The sequence below is a fragment of the Tupaia chinensis genome, unplaced genomic scaffold (genome assembly GCF_000334495.1).
Source record: "Tupaia chinensis unplaced genomic scaffold, TupChi_1.0 Scaffold000320_2, whole genome shotgun sequence".
Taxonomy (NCBI): domain Eukaryota; kingdom Metazoa; phylum Chordata; class Mammalia; order Scandentia; family Tupaiidae; genus Tupaia; species Tupaia belangeri.
The window spans coordinates 2,101,506-2,108,473 of record NW_006159814.1 but is presented as its reverse complement, the minus strand read 5'-3'; positions in this window follow the sequence as shown (position 1 = coordinate 2,108,473).

Sequence of the window (6,968 nt, the reverse complement as noted above, 5' to 3'; positions counted from 1 at the left end):
ATGGGATGAGGAGAAAGAAGAAAAGAAAGAAAGCTCTTTTGATATTTCTTTGGACCTTACACAGTGTGATAGGATTTGTGAGGCTTGGAAGGTGCCCAGGCCAAGTCGCCACACTAGGGGTCCCCCTTTCGTCCTTGCCCTCTTTGACTCATTTGAGTTTGTGATACAGTTGAATGTTACTTCATTCTTAAAAGTTGCTTCATTTTATTTGTCGGTACCATTCTCCTTTTGTTTTCCTCTCTTATGTTTCCTCAAGTGCTTTCCATACTATTATGTGTTTTCTCACTTCTATATTTTTAAAAAAATATATTTATTTAGGAGCCAGCAGGTGGTGGGGTGGTTAAATGATTTCCCATGTGAGCAACTGTGGTTCAGGTCCTGGACCTAGCAGACTGCTTTCTCACTTTCCCTTTCTCTCTCTGGTCAAATTAATAATAATAATAATAATGACAACAACAACAACAACAACAAATGGAATTAAATAAATATTTTAAAAATCCAAGTTTAATTTTATTTATTATTATTTTTTAAATATTTGCTATCGGGCATGTACACTCTCCAGAGAGAGACAGAGAGAAAAAGAAAGGGAGAAAACAGTCCTCCAGGTCCAGGACTCTAACCACAGTCAACCACGTGAGAGTCTAGTGCCTTAACCACCATGCCACCTGCTGGTTGTGCATTTTCCCATTTCTTAAGTAGAATTCCATCCTTAGTCCCTTTTTCTCTCCTTTTCACTCTCTTCCTATCATTATCTCTTTACTAAAGACTCACAGATTGCTGTTCTCAGCCTAGACCTTTTTTATCGGATTCCTCCATCATGTGCCTGCTACGATATTCCTCATGCCTGGATGTCCTAATGTCATCTCAACCCAAACATAGCGGAAGTTCAACTCCCTGTCACCCCGCATCATGCCATCTTACATCTTACCTTACTGTACCCTGTTGTGTCGAATGGACTACATTATATCATGAAGCTGTGTAACTTGTCTGTCTAATGCCATTTAGAACTTTTTTTTCAGTTTATTTATTTCAGGGTGAGAGAGAGAGAGAGATGCACCCTCAGAAGGGTCTTAATCCACGATCCTTCCTCCAGCCTTTTCCAGCCAGCTAAGACCATGGATGCATACACATGTACCAACATGTACAAGTCAGTCTGGAAACTGAACCCTTATCTTCCATATGGCCTCCAGCATTGCAGAGCTACTGCTGCATCATTGAGGCTGGGCCCATTTTGGGCTTCTTGAGGGCATGTCATCTCTTATCTTCAGTGTCTAGTACATTGAGTTTGTTCAATAAATGTGTAAAATCAAGAAAAGATTAACCTTATGTTTAAAAAAAAATTTTAGAGAGATTTTTGCTATTAGGCGTGCACGCTCGCCATAGAGACAGAAAGAGACAGAGAGCCATGCCACAATCCCTTCTCCTCCAGTCTCCTCGCAGGATTGTGGACACGGATGCACATGTGCCCAGTGTGAGTTTCAAGCTGCTGGGGGTCCAGACCTCAAACCGTGGTCATCTATGTGGGAGTCCAGCAACATAACCATTATGCCATCTGCTGGTCCCGATTAATCTTATTTTGGATTCAAGCATTCCCAACAAAATTTACAAATAATTAGTAAATTGTCCTCTGGAATTAATTGAATCTGGAAATTGGTTGAATGATGAAGTGCCTAGAATGTTCTTCTTAAACTAGGGCCTGATAATAAAACGCAGTAAGGGGCCGACAGGTAGTGTGGTAGTTGAGGTGCTGGAATCCCATGTGGCTAACTGGTTCAAGTACCAGACCTAGTAGCTTGCTCTCTGTCTGTCTCTCCCTCTCTCTCTCTCTCCTCCTGTCTCTGGTCAAATTAAAACATTAATAAATAAAATTAAATAAATAATTCTTAAAAAAACTCAAACACAACAAAAAGTCCATGAGGCCTGTTGAAATGGATGTAGCTAAGATTTATTTATTTATTTTATTTAGTATTGAAGCGTAGCTAAGATTTATTTATTTATTTTATTTAGGGTACTTTGGCTATAATGGCATTCTCAAAAGTTTAGTCCTGAATATTGAACATTTTACATTTAGCACTTCACATGCTTTCCTGTAGCACCTGAAGTTTTGGTACTTGGTGGCTCTGAGAACACTCAGTGTAAAACGTTCTGGTATTAAGTGTTGTATGTTTATGTCAGAATACTAACTCTGAAACAATTCATAACCCAACTATAAAAATATACAAGAAAGAAAACACAAGTCATGTTGTATTTTAAAGTAGAAAAATTATAATTTTCAGAGCCAAAATTTGAATGAATAAAGTAGCAGTCAGAAATCATAAGGAAAAAATAAGTATGCCACACACAGTCTGGAAACCAGTTCATTCTACATTTTAAAAATTGAGATGATCTTGGGACCAGCAGTTAGCATAATGGCTATGTCGCTGGACTCCCACATAGTTGACTGCAGTTCGCATCCCGGACCCAGTGGCTTAAAACTCACGCCGGGCGCATGTGCATGCGTGCCCAAGATCCCGAGAGGAGAATGGAGGAGAAGGGATTGCGGCGTGGTCATCCTCCCTGGGGGGTGATTTCTCGCTTTCAGTCTCCCTGTCTCTCTCTGTCTGTCTGACGAGCGCACGCACTCTATAGCGGAAACCTCTTTAAAAAAAAAAATTGAGGTGATCTTAATTCCAACAGTAATGTTTTATTTAAAAAGCCAATTCAAGACTTTTGGACTTGCATAATCAATGGATACTAGAATAGGCTAATACTTACATTAGTAATCATTCCTGTACAACATGGAATACATGTCTAATATGATAATGTTACCTACAGCTAACTTCACATCTCTCTTAATTTTTTGGACAAATATACCCAGAGACAGAGAGATAGAGAGATACAGTACTGCCCAACAGAGTACTTAAGAAAATGCCTTGATTCGACCCCAAATTCAGCCAGGCCTGGGTCATGGACACACAGGTGCTTAGCGTACATAGGGAGGGATCCCGATGTGAATCTGGAGCCTTCCCACATGGGCCAGCCTCACGGAGTGTTGCCTTTTACCACTGTGTCACTGTCTGACCCTGTGACACCTATTTTACTGTAGAAATAAGCATTCAAAGTTTAAATTTTCCGTAGGAGGGAAAATCATTAAGACATTACCAAATCTAGTATTTATATTAAGGTTATTCTAAAATTGAAGCTTACTTCTTCACTTCAAATCCCTTCTCTGTTTAAAGGAAATAAAACATTTTGGAAAGTTTGGGAAAATAGAGAAAAAGGGTATCTATAATCCCATCACTTCACACAACTTATTGCAGAGTTTTATTTTTCAGAATTGTAATTGTACATGTAATTTTGTCTTCTGCTTTTAAAATGAATATTTCTCTCATGGATATTTTTCTGTGATGTTACTAAATAACTATGATTATTATTTTTTATACCAGCCTAATTCCATCTCATTATGTATCATAATTTTTTTAACCATTGAGCTACTGGATAATTGAGATGTGGTTTAAATTTTACTTGGTACTTGTGGGTCTTTCCTTACCATATTTGTATTTACATCTTAGAGTAAAGTTCCAAAAGCAAAACTGTTCAGTTGAGTTATGGTTCTGGGGGCCAGCAGGTGGCATGGTGGTTAATAAAGTAGCAGTCAGAAATCATAAGGAAAAAATAAGTATGCCACACACAGTCTGGAAACCAGTTCATTCTACATTTTAAAAATTGAGATGATCTTGGGACCAGCAGTTAGCATAATGGCTATGTCGCTGGACTCCCACATAGTTGACTGCAGTTCGCATCCCGGACCCAGTGGCTTAAAACTCACGCCGGGCGCATGTGCATGCGTGCCCAAGATCCCGAGAGGAGAATGGAGGAGAAGGGATTGCGGCGTGGTCATCCTCCCTGGGGGGTGATTTCTCGCTTTCAGTCTCCCTGTCTCTCTCTGTCTGTCTGACGAGCGCACGCACTCTATAGCGGAAACCTCTTTAAAAAAAAAAATTGAGGTGATCTTAATTCCAACAGTAATGTTTTATTTAAAAAGCCAATTCAAGACTTTTGGACTTGCATAATCAATGGATACTAGAATAGGCTAATACTTACATTAGTAATCATTCCTGTACAACATGGAATACATGTCTAATATGATAATGTTACCTACAGCTAACTTCACATCTCTCTTAATTTTTTGGACAAATATACCCAGAGACAGAGAGATAGAGAGATACAGTACTGCCCAACAGAGTACTTAAGAAAATGCCTTGATTCGACCCCAAATTCAGCCAGGCCTGGGTCATGGACACACAGGTGCTTAGCGTACATAGGGAGGGATCCCGATGTGAATCTGGAGCCTTCCCACATGGGCCAGCCTCACGGAGTGTTGCCTTTTACCACTGTGTCACTGTCTGACCCTGTGACACCTATTTTACTGTAGAAATAAGCATTCAAAGTTTAAATTTTCCGTAGGAGGGAAAATCATTAAGACATTACCAAATCTAGTATTTATATTAAGGTTATTCTAAAATTGAAGCTTACTTCTTCACTTCAAATCCCTTCTCTGTTTAAAGGAAATAAAACATTTTGGAAAGTTTGGGAAAATAGAGAAAAAGGGTATCTATAATCCCATCACTTCACACAACTTATTGCAGAGTTTTATTTTTCAGAATTGTAATTGTACATGTAATTTTGTCTTCTGCTTTTAAAATGAATATTTCTCTCATGGATATTTTTCTGTGATGTTACTAAATAACTATGATTATTATTTTTTATACCAGCCTAATTCCATCTCATTATGTATCATAATTTTTTTAACCATTGAGCTACTGGATAATTGAGATGTGGTTTAAATTTTACTTGGTACTTGTGGGTCTTTCCTTACCATATTTGTATTTACATCTTAGAGTAAAGTTCCAAAAGCAAAACTGTTCAGTTGAGTTATGGTTCTGGGGGCCAGCAGGTGGCATGGTGGTTAAGGTGCTGGACTGCCCATGGCTAACTGCAGTTCGAGTCCCAGACCTGGTGGCTTGCTTTCTTACTTTCTCTCTCTCGTTCACTCACTCACTTTCTCTGGTAAGTGCATATGCCCTATAACAATTTTTTTAAAAAATAATAAATAAAATAAATCATTAAAAAAAATGTTATGCTCTGGGCCAGCCCTGTGGCCTGGTGTTTGAAGTACCTGGAACCCACATGTCCAGCCAGGTCTTCAAATCCTGGCCCCAGTGGCTTGAGAAACACACTGGCTGTGTTGTGTATGTGGATGTCCAGAGTCCAGGCAAGATGGAGATATAGAGGAGAAGGGATTACAGGGTGGACACAAAATCTTGGGTCGTGCTTCCTCTCTCTCTCTCTCTCTTTGGTGAGCACATGGCAAATTTAAAAACAAAACAAAAAATTTTAATTGACAAATTATAAAAAGAAAGAAGGTTATACTTGTATGAGCCAGCCTTTGTCCTGATGGTTAAGGTGGCTGGATCCCACATGGCTATCATGCAGTTTGAGTCTTAGGCCTGGTGGCTTGAGAAATACACCAGGTACATGTGTGTGTATGCCCAAATCCAAAAGGGAAGGAGAATCAGAGAAGAATTGTAGTATGAATTACTCACAGGATGGGGATGAATCTTCCTTGGCCTCCCCCCGCCCCCGTCTCTCTGGTGAGAGTGCATGTGCTCTCCAGCAAAGGAAAAAAAAAAAAAAAAAGAAAAGTTATTCTTCCAGATACATAATACCATGATGACTTCCCAGAGGACTCTTCCAGTTTACAGTTTCTCCTACAATGTAAGGGGACCAATTTCACTACTAATTTGGCAGGTGTTTTGAATACTCCACTAGTGAGTGGTATTGTGTTTTGTTTTGTTTTGTTTTAGTTAATAAACTTTTAGGACAGTTTTAGCTTACATAAAACTGGAACAGCAAGCGCAGAGGGCTCCTGTATACTCCATATTGCACCTCTACAGTTGCCTTTTATTATTAATATCTTGCATTAGTGTGGCCATTTGTTACAATTGATTTAAAAACACTGATACATTATTATTAACTGAAGTTCATAGTTTACATTATTCACTCCTCATATCACACATTCCATAGGTTTTAACAAACATGTAGTGTTACATATCTGCTCTTACCATGTCATACAGGATAGCTTCATTGCCCTAAAAAATTCCCTGTATTCTACCAGTTTAGCCCTCTCTTCCTCGTTCCAAGTCCTGGGTCACAGATACGTTTACTGTCTGCTTAGTTTTGCCTTTTCCAGGATATCATATAGTTGGAATCATAAAGTAGGTAGGTTTTTCAGATTGGCTTTTTTGCATTTAGCAATATGCCTTTAAGTTTCTGCTATGCCTTTTAGCACATTTCTATTGATCACTGAATAATATTTCATTATATGGATGTACAAGGAGACCTTTCTAAATATGCCAGGCCTGCGCTTGCCCATGAGTGGACTGGCTGAGGCTGGGGTGGGACCCTTTTGGGGGTTCTCTCTCTCTCACTGATGGAAGAAATAAATGAATAAACATAAAACGAGCAAAAAAAAAAATCACCCTTCTCTATAGGTAATATAAGCTAATTGGTTAAAAACTTCAAAAAACATATTTCAAAATTGTAATTAATATTATCTGTAAATAGACCACTACATAAAATTTGATGTATGTCCATTCTGACTTTTTTTGTGTGAATACAGAGACATGAGATTTCTTTTGTTTTTTCTTTCTTTTTTTTTTTTTACTTTCAAATATACAATTTTATCTACGGAGTAGAAATCAGATCCATACAAATGTGAGTGGGAATTGCCATGCCACAATCTCTTTTCCTCCATTCTCTCTCAGGATGTTGGGGATGCCTGCACACTTGCCCAGTGTGAGTTTCAAATCACTAGGTCTGGGACTCAAACTATGTTCGACCACATGGGAACAGTGCTTCAGCCACTGCACCACCTGCTGACCCCAAGAGAAACCATCTTTTTTTTTTTTTTTGGAGAGGTTTTTTTG